Source organism: Lissotriton helveticus, chromosome 2_1 (genome assembly GCF_964261635.1).
Source record: "Lissotriton helveticus chromosome 2_1, aLisHel1.1, whole genome shotgun sequence".
Classification (NCBI taxonomy): domain Eukaryota; kingdom Metazoa; phylum Chordata; class Amphibia; order Caudata; family Salamandridae; genus Lissotriton; species Lissotriton helveticus.
The window spans coordinates 1,367,217,628-1,367,243,364 of record NC_136059.1 but is presented as its reverse complement, the minus strand read 5'-3'; the positions used below and the strand labels follow the sequence as shown (position 1 = coordinate 1,367,243,364).

General features: G+C 45.7%; 1 protein-coding gene across 2 annotated transcripts in view; it reads right to left on the bottom strand.

Annotated features, from left to right (window-relative positions):
- FRMPD1 (FERM and PDZ domain containing 1) overlaps nucleotides 1-25,737 on the bottom strand; it is a 1,188,014-nt gene that overhangs the window by 80,976 nt on the left and 1,081,301 nt on the right. The gene's annotated exons all lie outside the window — the stretch shown is intronic.

Genomic DNA, 25,737 nt, shown 5'->3' with positions numbered 1-25,737 from the left:
GCTTGTATCCTGTGCATTACACATAGAAATTAATCAATCTCTAGAGATGATGCTGTTTATATATTGCTAATATGACAAATTTGATCTATATGCCAATTGCAACCTGATAGCCTTTGATAAAGTTGGTTAGCCATTCAGGACAGAGTTTGTACGTAATAAGGGCTTGAAAGTGAATGAGGAAACAATTGAAATGATGGCCTGGAATTACAATAAAACCATCAAAGTTATATCCCAAATGGGCTCACAAATAGGGCGCTTCCTAAACCTAATGCAATTACAATCAAATGGGGTATCAACGACTTATTGAATAACTAGAATACATTCCTCCCAGCAATCATTAACACAATAAATCTTAATGAAATGTCAGTTGTGCCTAAACTGATTTTTTATTCAAATACTACGAATTTTACACACTTCAAAGATTAATGTGACAAGTGTCGCAGCTTCTCTATTTACTGTGTGTTTCATGCCCTCAGGCATAGAGTTCAGCAGATCTCATAGAAAAGACAGATGATGTGTCCCTGAATCCTACCTATATTTTCAACCAATTGAAAACATGAGCAGACAGGTATGAAAAGAACATAATGCACAACACAATGTCTCTCTGACTTCATCATGTTGGCTTTGTAAATAAATAGATTTCTCCAAATTTATACACAAAGCTATGAGTGGGTTCATGAACGTGTTGATGAAAATTAAATAGATTTTTGAGGATTCCATATTTCCAGCTCACTAGACCCATGCCAAACCCTGAAGATGTTCAATCATACCTGGCACTGTAATCCAATTAATCCAGCTATTTTCAAGTGAAAACCCTCTCGGAGTTCAACTATGCTCAAACATTAATGTCCTTGAAAATTGGATCTTTGAGAAGAATTACTTAGTTTCAAGCAAGGAGTTTCTTGTTATAACACATGCTTACCTTTGTTAATCCTTTTACATGGGATCTTGAGAATAATTTACAGACACTGTCAAATATCTTTTTGGTATAAGTGGTTGATGGATGCTCTTGAAACAGAAAAACCAAATGTCAGGCGTCCCTAGGCATGGAGGGCATTCAAGAACAATCGACCTTACTGGAATTCACACATAAAATTTGGATCAAATGTATTTTGAAAAAACACAATTTTGCTGATTATCTATCTGTTAACCCACTCAAAATAAAGAGTTTTAATAATACCTACTCTTTTTAGAATTCCTACTTCCCTAGGCCCTTTTCTATTGAAAACACCTAGGATCCCCGCTTTGATACCCATACGTTTCCACACTGCCGGAAGAGAGTGTATTTTTTCACTGTCTCCATCCAGAGACAGGCTTTTTCTTGTATTTACAGTTTGGACTTCCAAAAGTGAATATGTGTGTTTCTATTCTTGGGCACCTATGTCTGTCATATTTCCTCTGTATCCCTATCCGGCGATTTTCATGCAGTGGTCCTGCCCGGAGAGCTTTAGTGACAAACAGGGCTCATTCATGACTCCACTATCCCATCTTAGTTACCCGTGCTGTGCCAGTGATTCTGCTCATGTCTGGATATGTCTATGCAATGTTGTGCTCCCCTTGAGCATGCCACAGGCAGTTTGCTTGCATGCTTCCTTGCAGCAAAATGGTGGTGCTCTTACATGCTGATGGATTGCTGCCTTTGAGGTTTCTGATCAGCATTAGCAATAGCAGGAAATATCACTGTGTCCTTGCAACATATCTAAGGGCAAAGATACATCGAGAAGCATTTACATGCAAGACCTCACTCAAAGTCTCTGGAGTTAGCCCTGGGGAAACTTAGAGATTGGGGACCCTGCTGAGATCTCTGCTCTACAATAATAGGAGCCATCCAAACAACACAGAAGGGATATTGAGTTAGACAATGGGTGTGAGTAACCTGGCAAACACAAGGAGATGATGGATGGAGCAGTGAAACGTTTCAGACACTCACCCTCAGTCACAGATCTATGTTGAATCCGTCATCGATCTTTAGCTCACTTCGCCACCCCAGTTCAGATCCACCCATATGCAAACTAGTCTTGACCATGTTCCTCATGGAAACAGTCCAGTCCGAACTGCCAAGCCAGGTCTTCCCTGGACCAGAAGCAAGCATCCTGGGACCTATTTCAGGGTGACACCCCTTATCAGCCAGGCTAGCTTGAATCCAGTGGCAAAGTGAGCAAGGGCCCACGTCTGGGAATACCCTGACAACTTAGGGTGAACAAAGCAAACACAAGGAGATGATGGACAGAGCGCTGAAACTTTTCAGATACTCACCCCCTGTCACAGATCTGGATTGAATCCATCATCGTTCTTTAACTCACTTTGCCACCCCATTGTGAGGAACCTGAATCACACAGGTGCACATTTGTTCAAGGGTCACAACTACCTGAAGTAGTTATCACCTTAAGGTAAACCTGTGTTTCCAAACTTCTGAGCCTGCATTTAATAATTTTTCTTAGTCATATGATCCCCCTGACACTGATGACTTGCCACTTCATAACACCCTCTCCCAGTAATGGAAGTAGATTGGCAAGGCAACTTCCCCCCTTTTCTGGGTCAGCTAAATCTTTAGCGGAGGATTGACAATAAATGTCCTCATTCTTTTTAGGTTAACTCCCTGCTGCCTAGCATGTCCTCTTCTTTGGCTAACAAATACTGTCTGCTCTCGTATTCCAAAAGCAAAAAAGCGGAGAAGTGTCTTAAAAGGGTGTATTTTGTTTCCATTTTGCATGCCCTGCTTAGTATATTGTCTATGCCTCCAACGCCCTGCTCCAAGACTTGCATGTACTTTATGAAACAATGTAGTTAGGTGCGGACTACACTGATTTTCTAGGGATTATAATATCTATTTCCAATATCTGTGGAGCATGATCTTGTAGAAGTTACAGCTTTTATCACCATCTGAGTGGCCCGTTGTCACATATGACTGTAGGTTGGTTAAGTGGATGCTGCCCAGATCTCATTTCCCACTTGCCATTCCTAAGTCCGATACACTTCAATGAATTGTGAGACCAGTCATACAGGAGTAGGCTCTTTTTGTCGCAGCATCTACAGCAACAGCCTGTTATGGCAGGTGGCCCTCCCATGAGAGGGCCTGCGCTGAAGTCCGCTTGCACTGACAAGTTCTGAATCACTCTTTCCATCTTTCCAAAGCATCCCTGTTATGTTGAGGCCTGACTGGGTCCTATGCAAGTCAGTTGCAACTGTTTGAACTTGAAAGGGTAAACTGATTCCTTTCAGCAGTGACTTTCAAGATGGCGTTTCTCCAGATTGCCATTTTACTTGTGGGCCCAGGGATTTTCTGTCCACCTTGCTTTTCCCCAAAAATTACTTTCTTGTGCGGTTGTATTCTTCTTCTCAGGAATCCCTCTGTCTCACAGTAGGAGGGGGCTACTACCAACACATCTTTCTGCCTTTAGATTATCCTATACTCCAAGAATCTTTAAAAAGGTATGGCTCCACTCATGGCTTTTCTTCAGGTTGAGACGAGCAAACTTTTTGCTTACATGTTTAATTGGCTAATCTGTACCTCTTATCTTTTAATGGGCCAATAAAACATGTCTTCTATTTGCCAGATGATCTGGGACTTTGGGTTCCCAGGATTGCCTCTTCACAGGGGCCTATTTCTGCAGTGATCTTTGGAGTGTGTTTTTTCCGTTCGGTTGCCTGACTTGACTCCATTTGGTGGTCCCTCTAGGCCCAGTCTCTTCACAATGGGGACTTGCCAGAAACTTCAGGGTTTCAGGAATGCCATCCTAGTGGTGGGTCCCTGGTCATGATTGTACCTCATGCAACTGGAGAGGCATCCATTGGATCACTAGGATACTTCAAGCCAGGATAGGAAGGCCTTATTCTTTAAATTTAAGGGGGGGTCTGACTTGATTTACGGTGGATTCCAAGCTGTTAGTATGGGTGTTGTTGCTGGCCTCCTGATATTGCCCATCTTGTCATCACAGATGCCTGGCCTTGGGTTGGTGGCAACCATGTGCGATTACATGTTTCACCTTCCCACTTTGCAATGTCATTGTTCTCCCAGTACCCTCCTTGGCTGGACCTTCCTCATTCTGCTCTGGCCCACTTCCCTTTCATGGCCTGGAAGCAGTAGCTTAGAAAGGTATACAACCTTTACAACAAAACTTTTACAACGACCTACCATTACAACGCAACTTTTACAAAGCAAACTATTACAACGCATTGCGCTGGGGGGCGCTCTAGGATAGGGAATAGGTTAATTTACTATCCAATAACCTTCCCTACTATCCACGGGGACTGGAGTTGGAATAGTAAATTAAACTATTCACTATCCAGCACCCCAAAGCGCTATGCGTTGTAATGGTATGCGTGGTAAAAACCGCGTTGTAAAGGTAGGCATTGTAAAAGTATGCGTTGTAACGTCATACATCCGCTTAGAAAGAATGCCATGGACCATGGTGCAAGGAAGGAAAATGGACCCTCTGACTGCTGTTGGGTTAGTAAAATACAGCAATTATCAGGGTTCAATGAGGCTTCAGAGCTCTGGGCCCTGGTGCCACTTCACCTGCTGCACCAATGATAGCCACGCCCCCTCCACTAGGGCTTCATATGTTGGGCATTAACTATATTTTTCCATATAGTGCTCCTTCAAGGGTCTGGAAGCTATCTCCTGCCATCCATTCTTGTTTCTCAACTCGGTTCTCCATATGTGAATTCCACTCCACCAACTAGTAATTGGGCCCCTAATCTATATTGGATTATGTGCATTGCTGCAGAATCAGAGCTAATTTAGAATCACCTCATACAGGGCATGTTGGTCAGTTGTGCAGTGAATATATACCTTACTGACCTCAACTACTTTTGGATTTAATCAATTTGAAAAGCTTTCTCTCTTGATGTCCATCTTCTTAGTTTTTCTCCAACACACACCGCAAATGAAGCAGCAGCCCTGTGGAAATTTGGCAGAGATCGCTGTTAGCATTTAGCTGAAGCCATCTTGTTTACAGCAACCATCTTGTTAACCATGTGCTCGCCATGTGCTCTTTCTTTCTTCGCTGTCGCTTGCCCTTGTGCTTTGCTCAAAGAACTGGCTATTCTAAGCCTCTGCTACTCTGCACATGCTCAGAAAAGTTTGTAGCTGCCCATGCACCTGCTTAGGTTTGCTACTATCAGGATGTTTCTACTAAAGTCAGCAACTGTTAGCTCCTCCTTCTTTGTTGACTGTGCATTTCTGTATGACCATCTATGTATGTCACTCTCCTATGTGGGCTTGTATCACCTTCTTTTGAGCTCCTGTGTGGGTATAAAAGACCCATGGTTCTTCTATTCCGTGTGCTACTTCATACACTACCGAAGGGTGTTGTGTGTATGTAGTTCCACCTCATTAGGTTAATAAAATATCTTTTTGCTATTTCAGTTTCCGTGCCAACTTCTATTTACTGGTCTGGGGACTTGTGTGCAGAGAAGGGCAAACCTCTAGCACTAGTAGGCCTTGCTGAGGTGCACGTCTACAGATTGGCGCTCAACCAGTGGGGCTAATCGGCGACTCGGATGTCTGAAGGAGTGGTCGAAACAGAGGATTGGAATCTCGCTACGCACGATCACTGCCCGAGCAGACCCGGGTCTTGGCACCCACAGCATTTTTCCTCTCTTCCTGATCTGACCCTCCAGGCGGTGCCGGCCCTCGATTGAAATCCCTTCTGGTGTTCGCCATGCAGAGACCATTTGGTCGATTCAGAACTTGGCACTTGGAATCTGGAGACTTTTGCTTGGCAAGGTCGTTTGATGCAACAATTTGTATATGGAAATTGGCCAATATTTGGAATTTGTTTGGATATATTTAAATTTTAATTTATTTAGGCAGGTAATGAATGGGGCTTTTCTCCAACTTTTGAATAATTCGTAATGGCACATATTGTGTTAATTGCCACTGCTGTACAGTAGTGTATATGCTACAATATGTGTGGCATTCCAGTTTCAAGCACACTTCGTAGAATGTGTTGCTACTTTGGAGGTACCAATGTGAATTTTATTTATTTATTTATTTGCGGGTTTATAACGCGCTTGAATCGACTCTTTCCAGAGTATCTCTGCGCCCAAAACACCAGAAGCATAGTCAGACAGTCAATGGATAGCAGTTTAGTTCTGAAACAGGAATGTTTTGAGCTTCTTTCTGAAGCTCAGATGTTCAGAACATTGCCTCAGCTCAAGGGGTAGCTTATTCCACAGAGTCGGACCAACTACAGATAAGGCCTTACCACCCTGTCTGGCCTTTCTCACAGCTGGTACTCTCAAGAGAAGCTGGTTACTGGACCTAAGAGACCGAACCGGGTTATATGGGATGAATTTATCTCTCCAGTGCAATGGCTCTAGTCCATTTAGGCTCTTGTGTATTAAACAGCAGGTCTTAAATTTTACCCTGTTACGGACTGAGAGCCAATGCAATTTCTCCAGGAGAGGTTTAGACGGTGTTCTAGGCGGGGCATTTAATACCAGCCTGGCCGCAGTGTTTTGAATCATCTGGAGTTTGGCTAGTACTCCATCGTTGGCCGATAACAGGAGGCCATTACAATAGTCAAAGCGACTAAGTATCAGAGCTTGCACCAACGTTTTCCTGGTATAATCCGGTAGCAGGGGGAAGACCTTTCGCAACATGCCAATGACATGGAAGCAAGAACCCACAGTGATGTTACAATGTTGCTTAAAAGAGAGTTCACGATCCAAGCGCACTCCTAGATTTTTCACAACCGATTTAGGGTCGGCCACCGGGCCAAGGTCTTGCGGCCACCAGTCCGGAGTCCACAGGATCTTTGCTTCCCCAAAGAGCACAACCTACGTTTTGCCTACATTACATTGTAGGCAATTAGAAGTCATCCAATTTGCTACCGCCTTCATGCCATTGGAAAAAGAAGTTTTCACTTTGTCGGTTAGAGTTTTAAAAGGAAACAGGAGCTGGGTATCATACGCGTATGATACGGGGATGAAACCGAACTCTCTCAAGATTTTAGCCAGGGGGGCCACATAGATGTTAAAAAGAGTTAGGCTCAAACAAGAGCCCTGTGGCACCCCCCTGGTAATCTCAGTTTCCGCCGAGCGAAATGTGCCCATACTAACCGATTGAGACTGGTTAGATAGGAAACTTCTTAGCCAGGCCAGTGCTGTACTCACAAGACCGATCTTAGCAAGCCGTTCAAGCAGAATATTATGAGATATAGTGTCGAACGCTGCGGACAGATCTAACAGTACCAGGACTACCGAATGACCCTTGTCCTGGTACATGTGTAGATCATCCGTTACTGACAGTAGTGCCGACTCGGTACTATGCTTCGGCCTAAAGCCAAATTGCGAATGATCTAGACTGCCGGTCTGTTCGATATAGCTCGAATATCGATCGGAATCAGCTGGCTCCCTCCGAGGAGACACCTAATAGGGACATGTATATTAAAAATGGCATTTCTTCTATAATGTACAGCATGTTATGGAATAAATATACTAGCAAGGATCCTGAGTTGCGGTGGCCTATACATGGGTAATTTGATCTTAGAAGAATTCAGTATGTGGAACAATGTATGTTTAAGCGCAAAAGTAGACAAGATATGTTTGACTGTGTACGAATGTGGGAGAAAGAAGTGCGTGAACGAGTGAGAAGAGAGCAAGCCTTGATAGATAAAGAACAACGCCAAAATATCCATGCGAAAGCGCTGGAATTAAAAAATAAAGAAATGAAGGAGATAAAAGAGAGAGAGGATAGGGAGCGTCGTTTTCAGGTAAATGGCCAATACCCTGTCCGGCGCCCCCTCTACCCTCTCCTTAATAAACCACAGGATGATTCAATTCTGCTAGATCGTTCTCCGCCTCCATATACTTTTCCCTCTGCCCCTGTCCCTGATTCTGATGATGATATTTCTCCTTTGGATCAGTATAAGTTGGGATTGGATGATTTGCGAGAGACTCGCTCTATGTTGACCGTTGATCGTGCGGCTACCCTTAAATCTGCTGCTTGTAAAGCCGCCCGTGATAGCATTTCTACTTCAGATCTTTTAGCCGAAGTACAACAATGGCAGGATAGAGAGCAGTTATATTTTGTAGAAATGTTTGCCAGAGAAGTAATTGAATGGTGCACTGCATACAGATGGTAATGGGAGTACGCAAAACACTTGAGGGAGCGCTACACACCGCAGAACAGACCCTAGCAGATCTCACCAAAAAAGGGGACACGGGGGAGGCCACCATTGAGCAACTGGCCAAGGCAAAGATGGCCTATGCTACGACCCTGAGGGACCTCCGTAAGTATAACTTCCGGTTATATGCCGCCAAGATGCACCGTGAGGGCAACAGAGGAGGAACACTCTTGGCGTGGCTGGCTAAACAAGATCTGGGAATGAAACCGATTACCGAAATTAGGGATCAGGCGGGTAGACTCAGACAGTCGCAATCTGACATACTAACAGTTTTTCACACCTATTACGCCTCAGTTTATCGCTCATCGTGCCAGGAAGATCCACACGCGGTTGACGCATTCATACACCCACTGACACTCCCGCAGATCCCATCGGCGGATCACAAACAGCTAGATAACAAGGTGACGGCCGCGGAGGTCAAGCAAGCAATTAGATAGTTGGCCCGTAACAAGGCCTCGGGTGTGGACGGCTTTCCTCTTGAATATTATAGCGCATTCTCGGTCCAATTGGTTCCACATATGGTTACCATGTACAATGAGTCCCTTGACAAAGGTGAGTTGCCGGGATCCTTGAGGGAATCGGTGATAGTTACATTCCTGAAGCCGCATAGGGACCCCACTGCCCCCTCTTCTTACAGGCCCATTACACTGCTTAATGCGGACTGCAAAATATTGGGCAAAATACTGGCTGATAGAGTGGCTCAAATATTACCCCGCTGGTCTATCCGGATCAGTGCGGTTTTGTGCCGCGGCGCAACACGTCGCAGAACATACGCCGATTATTCCATATACAGGACACCGCGGGAGGCCGGTGCCTCAATGCTGCTTGCCTAATTTTAGACCTTGAAAAGGCGTTTGACACCCTGCTGTGGCCCTATTTATTCGCAATCCTCCAGAAACTCAACATGGGACCGAGGATTCTTGCATACATTAGACTCCTCTATACCAACCTTACCACCCGAGTCAGACTAGGCAAATACATCTCCCCGGGGTTTGCGGTGGAACGAGGGACCAGACAGGGGTGCCCGCTGTCTCCCCTGCTTTTTGCCCTGGCGGTGGAGCCCCTGGCAATACGCCTGAGACTAGAGGGAGCGGACTGGGGACTTCCGCTTGCAGGCACAACACACTGTGTCTCGCTGTACGCGGATGACCTCCTCATATACATTCGCGATGCCACTCAAGACTTAACAAGTATCTGGGAAACGCTGGGAGATTTCACGAAGGCGTCAGGTCTCAAGGTGAATTGGGACAAATCCACGCTCTACCCACTAAGTCCCCATTTAGCCCCATTCGAGGTACGGATTGGATCACAATCACTTGCGTGGAATGGAGACGCCCCTAGATATCTGGGAGTATGCCTGTACCATACCCCGGAAGATCTGTATGAAGGGAACCACTGTAAGACGCTAGTGGGGCTTAGAACTGCGGTGGGGTTTTGGAAAACATTACCCCTTGCTCCAATAGGACGAGTGGCCATCGCGAAAATGATCACGGTCCCCCGCCTGCTATATCATTTCATTAACCTCCCGGTGATCCTGCCGCGCTCCTTTTTCAAAGAATTAGATTGCCTTCTCACAGAGTTGATCTGGGGAGGCGGCAGACACAGAGTAGCATTAACAACACTCTATCTGCCCACGACAGAGGGTGGTCTAGGTGCCCCGGCCTTTGAGGCATACTTTTTGCCAGCACAATTACAGTGGCTCTCGTATTGGACGGCGGGGCGGCACATGGGGGAATCGGTCACTGCGGAGGGCCCCACGCCATTGCCAGCACTGCATAGACTGTTGCTTCCTGGAACCAAACCGATACGCTCCCGGACGCGCCTGGTTTCCATAGCTCGCACCTGCATGATGAGAGTGCACTGTCTGTCGAAGGACACGCCCCTCTATTCCCCCCTACTGCCACTGGTGGGGTTCCCCAGAGGGGACGCGTACTACACGGAGGGCTCCCTACGCACCTGGACGGAGCTAGCAGTTACAGAAATGGAGTCCATGTATGAAGACGGGCACCTTAAGACATTTGCTCAAATGATGGAGCAGTATGACCTCCCACCCGGGCAGTTCCTGCTTCATAGACAGCTTGTGGACAGCAGTAGACGGTTTTGGAGTCCCGACGTAGAGGAGCCCCCAACACATCCAGTGATTCATACTATCTTACACATGGGGATGGGTTGTCATCTAGTCACTTGGCTCTATAAAGCGGTACGTACTCTGGTCCTCCCGACATTGCAGCAGCTACGCCAGAAATGGGAGACAGACATAGGAAGGGTGGTGCACGACAAGGAATGGGACACTGCCTTAGAATACCCCAAGAAGGTCTCCAGGAATGCACGATTTCGAAATATACAATTTAATATCCTTCATAGGGCGTACCTCACACCACATCGTCTTCAACAATTCTACCCTGACACGCAATTTACATGCCCCCGCTGCCACGCTCCTGTAGCGGACTTTAGACACATGTTCTGGGACTGCCCCACCATACAAGGGTACTGGGATAGCGTGCACCGAACATTGAGGGACACGACCCAGGTCACAAATATGACGACATTGGAGGCTTGTGCTCTGGGGATATTCCGCAGGAAAAAAACTGAGAAGATACCATACCGTTTTATGTCCTTAGCAATCTTGTTGGCGAAAAGGGGGATAGCCATGCACTGGAGATCCCCAACGGGCCCACCAGAGGCAGCCTGGATAGGTGCGGTAAAAAAGTGGGGGAAGGCAGAGGAAGAAACACTTTGGGAGGAAGAACTGAAAGGGACCCGTAAACACCCTATTTCCTTAGAATGGGCGCAGTTGCTTCACACATTCACATACGAGACGGACCCCCCCCCCCGAGCCCCCACCTGATGGCCAACCCCAAACTCAACCATCCTCTTCGGCCCCACTCACTGCGGGACACATCTGAGGGCCACCAGACACCCGGGAGCATGCCTGTTCGGGAGCTAACCCTAGACTACCCCTTAGCTCACACCACGTTCGGAACAGTATTTGTGTACCTACTCCCCCCCTCATGCGTTCTGGCGCAGCACCTATGCCCCGTCGAGCTCCTAAGCCTATCCGAACCACAGAAATCCGATAGAACCATAGTCAAACCCCCCCCCCCGACACCCCACTCCCCCAGTTGCTGATTCCCCACAGTTAAGAATCGTTGAATAATAGACCGGCAGACAGCCAGGGCGCAGTTATATACTGAACACACACATAGCATTGATAGTTCCGAAGAGAATCTGGGATACACCTACATCACTGGCCCCACCTCAGATGCCTGTAGTAATACCTCACACCCGCCTGAGAGTTACTATTGGAACAGGACCGACGATGCGGTAGGAAACACATGCATAGCCGTTTACTGGCGGGTGACACACTGACACCTCTCCGATACATCATGATGTCTCTGCGATGAGTCACATTCTGAGCACACAAGGCTTTGACACATGAAAAGAGAAAACCTGTGGTCACGAGACATGCAATTTTACCTATCTGATGTGAAACTATGGTAATGTATTGCGATTATTGTCTATTCTTTTTTTTTGTTATGTGATGATTCAGACCCAATAAACAAATTTAAACAAAAAAAAAGAGAAGTAATTGAATGGTTTAGAAAGCATTCCACAGAGTTAGAGCCTGCTGATATAGCAAATGATTATAAACAATTGCGTGACGGTCTTTTTCTCCCCCCTCAGGTGGCTGGCTTAATTAGATGCGTGGTTAAACTACGAGCTGATGCACTCCGTTTGCGGGAGGAGAAAAAGGCAGCTGCTGCAGTTGCACAAACAATCCAGACCACAGTGCCGCAGGCTGACACTTCAGGGACTGATAAAAATGTTTTAGTTCATGGGAAACCCATGCGGGAAGCGGCGCCTTTGTATGTCCCTCCTAGGGGTAAGGGAACAGATGATAATAAAAATTCCACTGATGCGAAGGGTTATTTTATTTATATTTGGGTCTATACTCCTTGGAGTAGAGCAGATGTCATGGCTCTTAAAGCTGCTTTGCCTGACCCGCGGACAAATCCGGCCGCTTTTTATGAAGAAGTTGAAGGAGCCATTAGTTCTTGTACCATGACTTTATCTGATATTGATATGTTTTTTGGGCTTATTTTACCCCCTGATATGTGGAGATCTATTCGTAAAGTCAATGATCATACAACTTTTGGGGATGTTTGGAAAGTACTAGAGAGGATCGATGCGGAAAGGGAACCCGCACAGAAACCACAGCAAGATATTTTAGACCTTCCAAAAGCTATACTAGTTAAATTGAAAACTCTCATTCCTCCTAAAAAGATAGATTGGGCTGTATTAGCATCCTGCAAGCAAAAGGCAGATGAATCAGCCTCTGATTTCTTCACACGTTTTGAGGAGGCATTCCACGACTTTAGTGACCAGTCATTGACAGATGACACGGGCAGGCATCTGTTTGACGATAAATTTGTCGCGAACATGTTGCCAGGAATAGCTAGTCGCCTAAAAGCCAGTGAGAGTTCATAGACCACGTCTTCCCCTAGCTCTCTTTTGACTATGGCCCAGTATTATGAACGTCAGGAATTAGAAGGTAAGAGCAATGAGGATGAAAAAAATAAGGAGCTAAAAACAAAGGTTATGATTGCTCAGGTTTATGACCCATCTTATGGAAGTGGTGGTAAAGGCAAATGTAAATGTAGTGCTTATATAGCGCACAAATCACCCCCGAAGGGGTCTCAAGGCGCTGTACACATACCGCTGTGGAACCCTTCCTCGCCTTTCCCTGTGAAGTGCCCACTCCTGGGCACCCCAAAGGTGAAGCCAGGCATCCCAGCGCTGTTGGGGCCGTTGTGGAGATTAAGCAAGCTATTGCCCAGGGGAAACATCCTTTACAACGCAACTTTTACCACGCAGTGCCTTTACGACGCAACTTTTACAACGCAAACCATTACAACGCATTGCGCTGGGGGGCGCTCTAGGATAGGGAATAGGTTTAATTTACTATCCAACACTTTCCCTACTAGCCACGGGGACTGGAGTTGGAATAGTAAATTAAACTATTCACTATCCAGCGCCCAAAGCACTATGCGTTGTAAAGGCATGCGTTGTAAAAACCGTGTTGTAAAGGCATGCGGGGTAAAAGCATGCATTGTCATGTCATACATCCTTTGCCCAGAGTTGCAGAGTGGGACCCATGACTAGAATAGGCACCGAGGCGAGATTTATCAGGTCTGGGGAAATTGAGCCCAAGACCCGCCGAGGCGGGAATTGAACCCTGGTCTTGGGCCAGACCTCTGCATCAGGGTCTGCAGCTCTAACCATTGAGCCACACTTCTCCACGGACGTGCAATGTATCGCCCAGGCACACCCTCTTTTTCCCGAGCTACTTTGTCTTCTGATCAGTGCGCTTACTGCACGGAGACTGGACATTGGGCTTTTGAATGTCCTCGTTTGCGTACTCAGCAGTATCAGCGTGGTCGGGTACAAATGAGAAGCCGCCCGGGGAATCCAGGACATAGGGGAAGTATGGATGATCGTGCTAGATTTGAAACTGTTGGGCATCCTCCGAATTCTTCAAATACATTTGATAGGCGTAACCAATATCAAATATCTGATTATTTGAATTCGGATTTGAAGGACTCTGCTTATGCATAGTAATGCCTAGGATGGGGTAAGGAATCAGTTGAAGTCCCAGTAGATCAGAAGGGTCCCTATGTTCAAGCACATGTTTTGGCTTCTACTGATCGGTTTCTGGTTGATACAGGAGCTACTCGTAGTGCCTTGTCTAAGCAATTGGTTCCACGGGCTCCCCTGTCTGGCTTAACCATTACATCGATAGGCTTCGATGGGACACCTTCCCTTAGCCCACTGTCATAACCACTTGCATTCCATGTTGATAAATTTACTGCTCCATGTCCGTTTTTGCTTTCCCCTAACACACCGGACAATATTGTGTCTTGATATGCCCAAGTATTTTAGGGCTCCAATACTTTGTTCCCCAGAAAGTGTGCTTGTTATTTTGAATGATAACTATCCTGTGGCTGAGAAGTCCTGTCTCATTAGAGAGGATATTGCTTTGGCTTCACTCCCTAGTACTTTGTGGGCTACTTCAGACACTGATGTGGGACAAATGGTTATTCCACGAGTGCATATTCATGTAAAGGAGGGAGCTTCTTTGCCTCGATTGCCTCGATACACGTGAAGAAGCACTTGTACGCATTGTTCATGATCTGATTGAAGTGGGGGTTGTGGAGAAGCCCCTTACAATATTTGCAATAGCCCTATCCTTCCTATTCTGAAGAAAGACACTGATACTAAAATCTACAGGTTTTCCATTGATTTACGAGAAGTTAACAAGATTGTAGTGCCACAACACCCGGTGTCTCTGACATCACAACACCTCTTACCTTGGTTCCTCCAACTGCTACTACATTTACTGTGATTGATTTGAAGAATGCTTTCTTTTCCATCCCTATTCATCCTGATAGCCGATATTTGTTCGGCTTCACTTTGAATAACCAATCCTTTAGATTCTGCAGAGTCCCCCAAGGGTATACAGAGAGTCCTAGCGTTTACAGCCAAGCATTGAAAAGACAGCTCTATTATTTTCCTGTGCCCACTGAGGTGGCTCTCATACAATATGTCGATGACATCTTGTTGGCAGCATATACGCCTGAACAGTGTGAAGAAGGAATGCTGTCATTGCTTTAATTTCTTGCATCACACCATCACAAAGTTTCACGGAAGAAATTGCAGTATTGTAGACAGAAGGTTACCTATTTAGGTCACCTCCTGTCTAAGGAGTGGCGTGCACTTACACCAGACTGCATTCAAGCTATTTTGGACACACCAGTGCCCCGTACTCAGAAAGATGTCCGTGCATTCATTGGTCTTACTTCTTTTTGTAGGCAATGGATTTTAGGCTTCTCTCACATAGTTAAACCTTTATTGGCTCTTCTGACTAAAGACAATCCAATGCCCCTTCCATGGACTAATGAATGCCAGACTGCTTTCCATCAGTTGCGTCAAGCTCTTTGTTCTGCACCAGTATTAGGCACTCCAGATTACACTAAAACTTTTACACTCTATGTTCACGAGAGAGATGGGTGTGCACTTTCAGTTTTAGTACAGACACACGGTGACAAGCAGCGTCCTTGTGCATATTTTTCAGCTGTTCTCGATCCAGTTGCTTGTGCATTACCTGGGTGTTTCCGTTCTGTTGCAGCGGCAACTGTGTCTATACGTCAGAGTGAAGGGATAGACTTGTCACAAAGACTATGTTAGTACCCCATGCAATTGATGCCTTTTAGAACCAAACAAAAATGCAGCATTTAACTAGTGCTAGGTTGACAGGATACGAATTGACACTCTTGGCCGCTCATATCACTTTGAAAAGATGTTCAACCCTGAATCCGGCTACTCTGTTGCCAAATCCAGCAACTCAGTCCCAGTCACAAGAGCCTCATGATTGTATATTCCTTACTGAGGAACAGACAAAGGGTCCTGTCGATTTGCAAGATACGCCCCTCTCAAATGTTGATGGGGAACTGTGGGTTGATGGGTCCTGTATGAAATTACCAGATGGCACAACATCAGCTGCATATGCAATTGCAATACTTCAGACGGTAGTTGAGACAACTCGTATTCCACAGAAGTCAGCTCCGGCAGATGAGCTAATAGCTTTGACACGAGCATGCAAACTTGGTACTGACTTGTCTATGAACATTTATACTGACAGCCGCTATGCTTTCGAAGTGGCTCATGATTTTGGGTTACTCTGGAAGGAAAGAGGCTTTCTTACATCCCATGGGATGCAAATAATGCACAGAGAATTAGTACACAATCTTCGGACTGCCTTGACATACCCGAAGAAAATAGCGATTGTTAAATGTTGCGCACACAAGAAAGTGACTGATAAAATAGGACAAGGCAATGCCTTCGCAGATCACACAGCCCGTGAAACTGCAATGAAGCGAAGCACCACATCTATGTATGGGATCACTGACATAATATAGAATGACAAAATATAGACTTACCAAAATATAGTCACCAAAATATAGAATGCCAAAATATCGAATTCCTATCTACAAACAGGTAAGTACAAAAATATCGAATCCAAAATATAGTCTGTAAAAAATTGTCAGTCAAAATATCGAATTTTTTTAAATGTCTTAAAAGAAAATTAAAAAAAATGAAATAATAAATATAATTAACTAAAACATACTTAAAAATACTCAAATAACCTTACAATTAAGATATAATTAATTTAAGTTATTAATAAAAAATGTACAATATTTTACCGTAGGATAGCAGGAGGGTAACATTTAATATTACCACTCCAGTGAGTGCAACAGTAGGGAAAGCGTTGGATAGCGTAGGGGTAAAAAATACTATTCCCACTCCAGTGAGTGCAACAGTAGGGAAAGCGTTGGATAGCGTTGGGGTAAAAAATACTATTCCCACACCAGAGAGTGCAACAGTAGGGAAAGCGTTGGATAGCGGGAGGGTAAAAAATACTATTCCCACTCCAGTGAGTGCAACAGTAGGGAAAGCGTTGGATAGCGTAGGGGTAAAAAATTCTATTCCCACTCCAGAGAGTGCAACAGTAGGGAAAGCGTTGGATAGCGTAGGGGTAAAAATTACTATTCCCACTCCAGAGAGTGCAACAGTAGGGAAAGTGTTGGATAGCGTAGGGGTAAAAAATACTATTCCCACTCCAGTGAGTGCAATAGTAGGGAAAGCGTTGGATAGCATAAGGGTAAAAATTACTATTCCCACTCCAGAGAGTGCAACAGTAGGGAAAGCGTTGGATAGCGGGAGGGTAAAAATTACTATTCCAACTCCAGAGCGTGCAACAGTAGGGAAAGCGTTGGATAGCGTAGGGGTAAAAATTACTATTCCCACTTCAGAGAGTGCAACAGTAAGGAAAGCGTTGGATATTGAAAGGGTAAAAATTACTATTTCCACTCCAGAGAGTACAACAGTAGGGAAAGCATTGGATAGCGTAGGGGTAAAAATTACTATTCCCACTCCAGAGAGTGCAACAGTAGGGAAAGCGTTGGATAGCGGGAGTGTGAAAATTACTATTCCCACTCCAGATAGTGCAACAGTAGGGAAAGCTTTGGATAGCGTAGGGGTAAAAATTACTATTCCCACTCCAGAGAGTGCAACAGTAGGGAAAGCGTTGGATGGCGTAGGGGTAAAAAATACTATTCCCACTCCAGAGAGTGCAACAGTAGGGAAAGCGTTGGATAGCGGGAGGGTGAAAATTACTATTCCCACTCCAGTGAGTTTAACAGTAGTCAAGTCAAGTCAAGTCATAAAATTTGTATAGCGCACTACATACCCAGAGGGTTTCAAGGCGCTTAGGAAGGGGAGGAGGATTATTTGTCAAATATCCACGTTTTAAGCTGCTTTCGGAACGCTAGGTGATTCTGGGTGAGGCGAAGGTAAGCGGGGAGTGAGTTCCATGTTTTGGCAGCCAGGTATGAAAAGGATCTGCCTCCCATGGTGGTCTTGTTGATGCGAGGTACAGTGGCGAAGGCTTGGCTGGAAGAGCGAAGTTGGCAGGAGGGGGTGTAGAAGGACAGTCGGGAGTTGAGGCAATCTGGTCCGATGTCGTAGAGTGATTTGTGTGCGTGGGTAAGCAGTCGGAAAGTGATCCTCTTATTGACGGGCAGCCAGTGGAGGTCTTTAAGGTGACCAGAGATGTGTTCGTTGCGTGGGATGTCTAATATGAGCCTGGCTGAGGCGTTTTGGATTCGTTGTAGTTTCTTCTGGAGTTTAGCGGTGGTACCTGCGTAGAGGGTGTTTCCGTAGTCCAGTCGGCTCGTGATTAGAGCGTGGGTGACTGTTTTCCTTGTTTCGGAGGGGATCCAGCGAAATGTTTTTCTGAGCATGCGAAGAATGTTAAAGCAGGAAGAGGATACGGCGCTGACTTGTCTGTTCATTGAGAGTGAAGAATCCAGGATGACGCCAAGGTTCCGTGCGTGGTCTGTCGGGATGGGTGCTTTTCCGAGGGCTTCCGGCCACCAGGAGTCGTCCCATGCAGATGGGGATGTACCTAAGATGAGTACTTCTGTTTTGTCTGAGTTCAGTTTCAGACGGCTTTGTTTCATCCAATCGGCGACTTCTTTCATTCCTTCGTGTAGGTTAGTTTTGGCGGTGCTGGGGTCCTTGGTGAGAGAAAGGATCAGTTGAGTGTCATCCGCGTAAGAGATGATGTTGAGGTTGTGATGGCGTGCGATGGCCGCGAGGGGGCTCATATATACGTTGAAGAGGGTGGGACTGAGAGAGGATCCTTGAGGTACGCCGCAGATGATTTCAGAGGCCTCGGACTTGAATGGTGGGAGGCGGACCTTCTGGGTTCTTCCGGTGAGGAACGAGGTGATCCATTCCAGTGCTTTTCCTTGGATTCCGATGTTTCTGAGGCGTTGTAAAAGGGTGCTGTGGCAGACTGTGTCGAAGGCTGCAGAGAGGTCGAGGAGGATGAGGGCGACTGTGTCTCCATTGTCCAGTAGAGTTCGAATGTCGTCTGTAGCTGCGATGAGGGCGGTCTCAGTGCTGTGTTTGGCTCGGAAGCCAGATTGTGAGGGGTCGAGTGATTTGTTGGGTTCGAGGAAGGCGGCGAGCTGGTTGTTGACAGCTTTCTCGATGACTTTGGCCGGGAATGGGAGAAGCGAGATGGGGCGGTAGTTTTTGAGTTCGGTGGGGTCTGCTGTTGGTTTTTTCAGAAGGGCGGTGAGTTCAGCGTGTTTCCAGTCTTCCGGGAAGGTAGCGGAGTTGAGGGAGCAGTTGATGACATCTCGGAGGTGGGGTGCGATGATGGAGTCTGCTTTGTTGAAGATGTGGTGAGGGCATGGGTCTGTGGGGGATCCAGAGTGGATGGAATTCATCAGGCGGATGGTGTCCTCAGTGGAGATTGGGTTCCAGGCGTTAAGGGTGTTTACGGGGGGAAGATGGTCAGCAGATGGTAGGGTGGGTTGGCTTCCGGGTTGGTTGTCAAAGCTGTTGTGGATGTCAGCAATCTTGTTGTGGAAAAAAGAGGCTAGGGAGTCGCAGAGGGTTTGAGAGGGGGTGATGTCGTTGGAATTGGCCGAGGGGTTGGAAAATTCCTTGACGATGTTGAAAAGTTCCTTGCTGTTGTGGGCGTTGTTGTCAAGTCGATCCTTGAATGCTGTTTTCTTGGCTTTTCTGATCAGTTGGTGGTGAGTACGGGTGGCGCTTTTGAAGGCGTCCTTGTTGCTGGTGGATGGGTCTTTTTTCCAGGCCTTTTCAAGGGAGCGGCATAGTTTCTTGGACTTCTTGAGATCAGTAGGGAAAGTAATGATTTAATATATTATTACACATAAATTAAATATCAATACCAATAAAACATTAATTGAAATTAATAACCAATTTTATATTATGTAATAATTAATTAGAAATACAACTACATATTAGTTATTAAAAATTAATAACCTATTCATAATTATTTAACAACTAATTAATTTTCAATAACAAAACCTAATTAATAATAAAAATTAATACCAATTAAAAATTAACAGTAAATTAATTAGCAATACACAAAAAGTATTTTTAATATGTAATTAATTACAATTACATTACTTCCCACCCTATTCCCCTATAAACCCACATCCCACTACAGAAAATACATTAATACAATTATCATAATTATCAAATATTTAATTAATACAAAATAATTAGCAATTAATAAAAATTAATTTCCAAATAATAGAAATTAATTACCAATTAAAAATTAATTAACAATACATTTAAAATCAATACCAATAAATGAAAAAAAGTATTTACTTAATTACAATTAAATTACTTCCCACCCTATTCCCCTATAAACCCACAACCCGCTACAGAAAATAAATTTAGAAAATTAACATAATTAACAATTAATCAATTAATACAAATTAATTGGCAATTAATAAAAATTAATTACCAATTAAAACATAACAATAAATTCAAAATGAATACCAATAAATAAATAAAAATATTTAATTAATTACAATTAAATTACTTCCCACCCTATTCCCCTATAAACCCACAACCCGCTACAGAACTAAAAAGCAAAATGTAATTAAAAATTAATAATAATTGCTAAAAATTAATATTTAATTTAATATAATTAAATTACTTCCCACCCTATTCCCCTATAAACCCACAACCCACTACAGAATTAAATTACGCAAAAATTAAATAACATAAAATTCATTACTTAAAATACATTAAACATACATTACAAAAATTAATATACACTTTTCACACATATGCTAACATACAAAACACTTTAAAAAAATTATTAAAAAATCGATATATTTAATGCCTATATTGTATACTTCGATATTTTGACTTCTATATTTTGAAAATCGATATTTCTTATCTTAAATTCGATATTTTTAACCACTATATTGTGTCCATTCGATATTTTGTCCATTCTATATTTTTACTTCGATATTATGTCCATTCTATATTTTGGAATCGATATTATGACTGTTTACCCTATGTATGTAGTGAAGTCACAGGCTGAATGTTGGCATAATGTTAGGCAGGAAGTGCTAGACATGCAGAGATCTGATTCTGCAGAAGAGCTTGAGCAATGGTCTAAGGAGGGAACATTGAATGATGAGGGCTGTTGGCGAAATAAAGACATGACCAAGTGGAAACTGCCCACAGCCTATTTACAACCTATGATTCATATGGCATATGGGCCGGCACATGTTGGAGCCTCCTCGATAACAAAATTGTTGACGCATGTTTGGGAGCATCCAGAAATTGCCGGCACAGCTAAACAGATAGTGCAGTCCTGCTTGATTTGTCTCCAGTACAATCATGGGAAAGGGACACAAACTCCTACAGGAGGGTTTGCTACACCAACTGCACCTTTTGAAGTTTTGCAAATGGATTACATCCAGCTTGAACGCTGTATTAATCTGAAATATGTCCTAGTGGTGGTATATGCCTTCAGTAAATGGATAGAGGGGTACCCTATGAAAGAACATACGGCTCTTACTACAGCCAAGGTACTTCTAAAAGAATTATTTCCCAGATTTTATGTTTGCAAACTTTTATGAAGAGATAACGGACCCCATTTTTTGGGCACGTTGCTGAGTATGTCCTGAAAGGATTAGGGATTAAGCAGAAGTTTCATGCTGCCTTTCATCCACAATCAGCAGGGCTAGTGGAGAGATACAATGCTACTCTCAAGCCGAAGCTAGCTAAAATCCAGGCTTCTACATCCTTGAAATGGCCTGATGCACTACCCTTGGCATTCTTGCCATTAGATCAGTGCCACATTCACGATCTGGTCTTACACCATATGAGGTGGTATCTGGAAGGCCTATGAATATTTGGGGAATTCATAAGCCACGCCCCATACAGGATGTACCATGTGTCTTGATGTGTGACTACCTATCACAGTTGACTGACAATTTGATTTCTATTCATCAACAGGTTCGAGAAACTATTCCTGACAAGTCCGAGGCTGAAGGTCACTTACTACGTCCCGGCGACCATGTCATGGTCCGATCCTTCCAAACGTCGAGCAGCTTGGAGCCTAGGTGGAGTGGCCCAGAGCAAGTCCTCCTAGCGACGAGAACTGCGGTCCGAGTGACGAACAGGAGGAACTGGGTGCATTCTACCCATTGTAAAGGAGTGCCGTCTACCCTGGTGGAACCTGCTGCCCTGACCGACCATAGAAACATCCTGGATACGAAGAAAGGCCAAGCCATGACACCTGAAGAACCTGAGGAAGTCTTCCCGGACCATACGCTTCCTAGTGTATCCCGATATCAACTGCGGCCCTGGAAAGAAACTGCATTGTTGAAAAAGACTGGTTGAGCAACCGTCCTGGGTTAGTAAGAAACTGAGCTGAAGAGGGGGGGGGGGTCTTTTGTGTAGTGACACCCGTCTTAACCGTCAGTGAAGAAACCAACGGCTGCCCAGGACTTTAGATCTCCAACGGTTTCGTTACTTCAACAAAGAGATGAATATGCCTGTGGAGAAAACATCAACTGCTATGAGGATCTGTGACAAGAAGATAATGTGTATTGCTGGATTTATTGTCACTGTGGTTGCAATGGCAGTGATAACTTGGGTTGTAGAGGAAGGGGCTCCTGCTCGACAAATACTGACTGCCACTACTCCAGCACCCATTGAACACCACTATTTAACTCTCCCTTATCATGAGCAGATGCATAGACAGTCTTATCTGAACAACACGTTCATACAGATGTTGCACCACATGCACAATGCTACGAACATTACTAACTGTTGGGTGTGTGGAATGATGGCAGCTCATCAGAAAAAGGGAGGAACACATTTCATTTCTCTTTCCTTTTCTCATAATGGTTCTTGTCAAGCCTGGTTTGCACTTCTATTGGCTTCCCAAGTGGATAATAGTACTGATATGGCTGTAGGGAGAATAAACTACTATCTTAATAAAGCGTGTTATCCTGATGAAGAAGGTGATCCGCAAGCTAAAGGGACTAAATGGGAGATGGAGGAGTACCGACGAGGAAATGTTTCTACACATTATGTTTACGCAAATACTTGAACTGCTAAGGGTAATGGACCATTTGTTATAGCTGTCACTAGAGCCAGAGCAGATTTGTGTGTGAGTAGTGTTGGGAAAATTCCAGTGGGAAGAAGTGAATGTACTCAGATTTTTTTTTAAAACATATTTTATTTGCCAATTCGCATATATAGCGCAGGGATCTGCACACCAGAGTCATCTGCCAAAGCAAACCAAATATAACCATGACAGCAAACGACTTTTTGCAGAATCAACAATACTGTAAATATGAGCATTTAATGAAATGCAACCTTCACCCAACTCTCTTCCTCCCACTCCCCCCCTAAAGATCGCACTTAACCCACACCGTCTCATCTGCTACGTGAGGAGGAGATCAATTTGTCCTAATCCAGGCTCACACACCCACCCTGCTCCCTCCCTCCCCCCATTATGGTGGTACAAAAAACTTAATCCGGTAGCGAAGGCTCCTCCATCGCCGGGGGCTCCAGCCAGGGGCCCCGATACTCCGCCCATCGTTTCCATATTTTGTAGTGTTTACGTGGGCACCTCCTAGCCACAAATATGGGTTGCTCCAGACCCATGCAAAAGTCCAGGCCATTTTTCCAGGCAGCCACGAGGGGGCCCTCGTCGCATTCCATGCCTTAGCAATGTCTGGTTTCGCCAACGTAAGGCCTAGGACCATGAGATGTCGTTTATAGACATTACCACCCACTCCCTCCATGACATGGAGCAGCGCTAGCCGTGGTGTGTGCGTAAGCTCCCAGCCCAGGACCTCAGACAGAGAGGTGAACACTCCCCTCCAGAAGCGATCTAGTGATGTGCACTGCCGTACCGTGTGGATAAACGTGTCCTCTGCCTGACCACAGCAAAGACAGTCCGTGGAAGCAATCAACCCGCCCGCCACAGACGTTCCCTAGTAAAGTAGACCCTGTGGAGGTATTTGAATTGGACCAGGCGGAGCTGTGCTGCTATGGCTGCCCCCCACGGGGCTGCCAGGGCCTCTGTCCAATCCTCCTCCTCTAGCTCGCCCACATCCACCTCCAAGTCCCCCCGGAGCTTCCGAAGTGTAGTGGAGCAGTGCGTAACCAAGGACTGCTAAATGCGAGAAATCTTCTTTTCCTGCAGATCCCCCATGAAAAGTTTTGCTTCAGTGGGACTAAATTCGGGTACGGACTCCAGGCCCTGCAGGCTAGGGGACAGTGAATGACGTAACTGCAAATATCAATAGAATTGTGTCCGGGGCATATGAAACTCCACCTGGAGATCCCGGAAGGATTTGAGTGTTGTGCCCTTCTAAACATCACCCAGGGTGGAGATGCCTACGGCGTCCCATCCCTGATACCCCGGCAGGGCCACCAATTGAGGCAGTCGCCCATTGTTTTACAATAGGGTTTCCTGAGTCAGAACATTCCACCAGCCCATAAGTCGCAGCACCTGCCTCCAAACCATAAACACTACCCGTGTGGCTGATGGCAGCGCTCTACGTAGCAGCGCCAAGTACAACAGTGTATGTAGTGTGTGATATCCCATCAGGCAACGTTCTAATGCGTAAGCCGGGTCCCCCCTATCGCAATACCACCACTCATTGAGGACCAGCAGATGCGAGGCCTGATAATATGAGAGTAGATCCGGGAATGCCAGACCTCCACAGTAGGTGGATAAAAAACATGTACGTATAGCCACGCGCACCTTCCCTCCCTCTCATAGAAACTGCCCCAGCACAGAATTCACCAGCCGGAACCATTTAGGCTGGATCGGGTACGGGTGATTCTGCAGCTGGGGGAGTGCTACCATTTTGAAGATAGCCGATCTGCCATATTATGTCTGGGGCATACGGGACCAGGACTTAATGTCTGCGCGAACCCGCTCCCACACAGGTGTCAGATTACGCTCCCAAGAAATGGCGGGTACAACCAAAAGCATCACTCCCAGATATTTCAAACCACCTGTAGCCGACTGGACCACAGATGCCCACGCGTCCACTCTCGTCTGACCTCCCAACGCCCACAGCGTGGACTTGCGGGGATTCATGTACAGACCCAATGTCTCCCCAAAAATCTGCATGATACGCAAGAGCCGTGGCCCTGACTTGTCAATCGCCGTCAGAAAAAAAAGAACAACGTCGGCATACAACGCAATCCTATCGGTCAGGCCCGTAGCCCACTCAAATCCCCGTACCTGGGCGTCCATGGGCACCCAGGTCACCAAGGGCTCCTTGGCCAGGGCAAAGAGATATGGAGACAGAGGACACCCCTGCCGCATGCCCCTCTGAATAGGGAAAGTGGAGGAGGCAGCGCCAGAGACCCGCACCGATGCCGTAAGCTCAGTATACAGGAGTTTCACATAGGAAAGAAAGCGCGGGCCCAAGTTGAGTCTATGGAGCAGGGCGAACAGGTAGACTCACCTCAGGGAGTCAAATGCCCTGTCCATATCTGCCAAGAGTAGTGCCGCTGGTTCCCCAATTTGTTGAATCGCCGCAACTGCCACCTGAGCTCTCCTAATGTTGTGCCGGGTCCCCCCTGGGGCATAAACCCCGCCTGGTCAGGGTGTACAAGCGATGCGATATGGTGTAACAGGCGTTTGTCCAGCGCCTTCGCCAGGATTTTGGTCTCCACATTTAGTAGGGAGATGGGACGGTAGGAGGCATGTTGGTCTGGGGACGCCTGGGCTTGTGAAACACCACCACCTCTGGGTGTCTCCAGTCCGGGGGAAGCACACCCTCATCCCGGGCCTCCTCCACCTGCACATTGTACCGGCAAAAGAACTCACTCAGAAACCCATTCGGTCCGGGCGCTTTCCCAGGGTTAAGTTCTCCCAGGGCCGATCCCAGTTCCTGATCTGTCAAGGGGGCCTCCAGCTGGTCCCGCACCTCATCCGGCAGAGCCTTGGGTGGCAAATCAGTGATAAATGTATCAATTGCAGCGGCTGACAGACATTCCCGGGGGGCATAGAGATCAGCGTAGTATGTAGCCAAACTCTCAGCGATGGCAGGGGGGTCTTTAATCGGGGTTCCTGCCTGATCCAAGATCCCCGGTAGGGCCTGAGAGTGAAACGTGCCTTGACAAAGGCGATGTAGCATCTTGCTAGACTTGTCCCCCC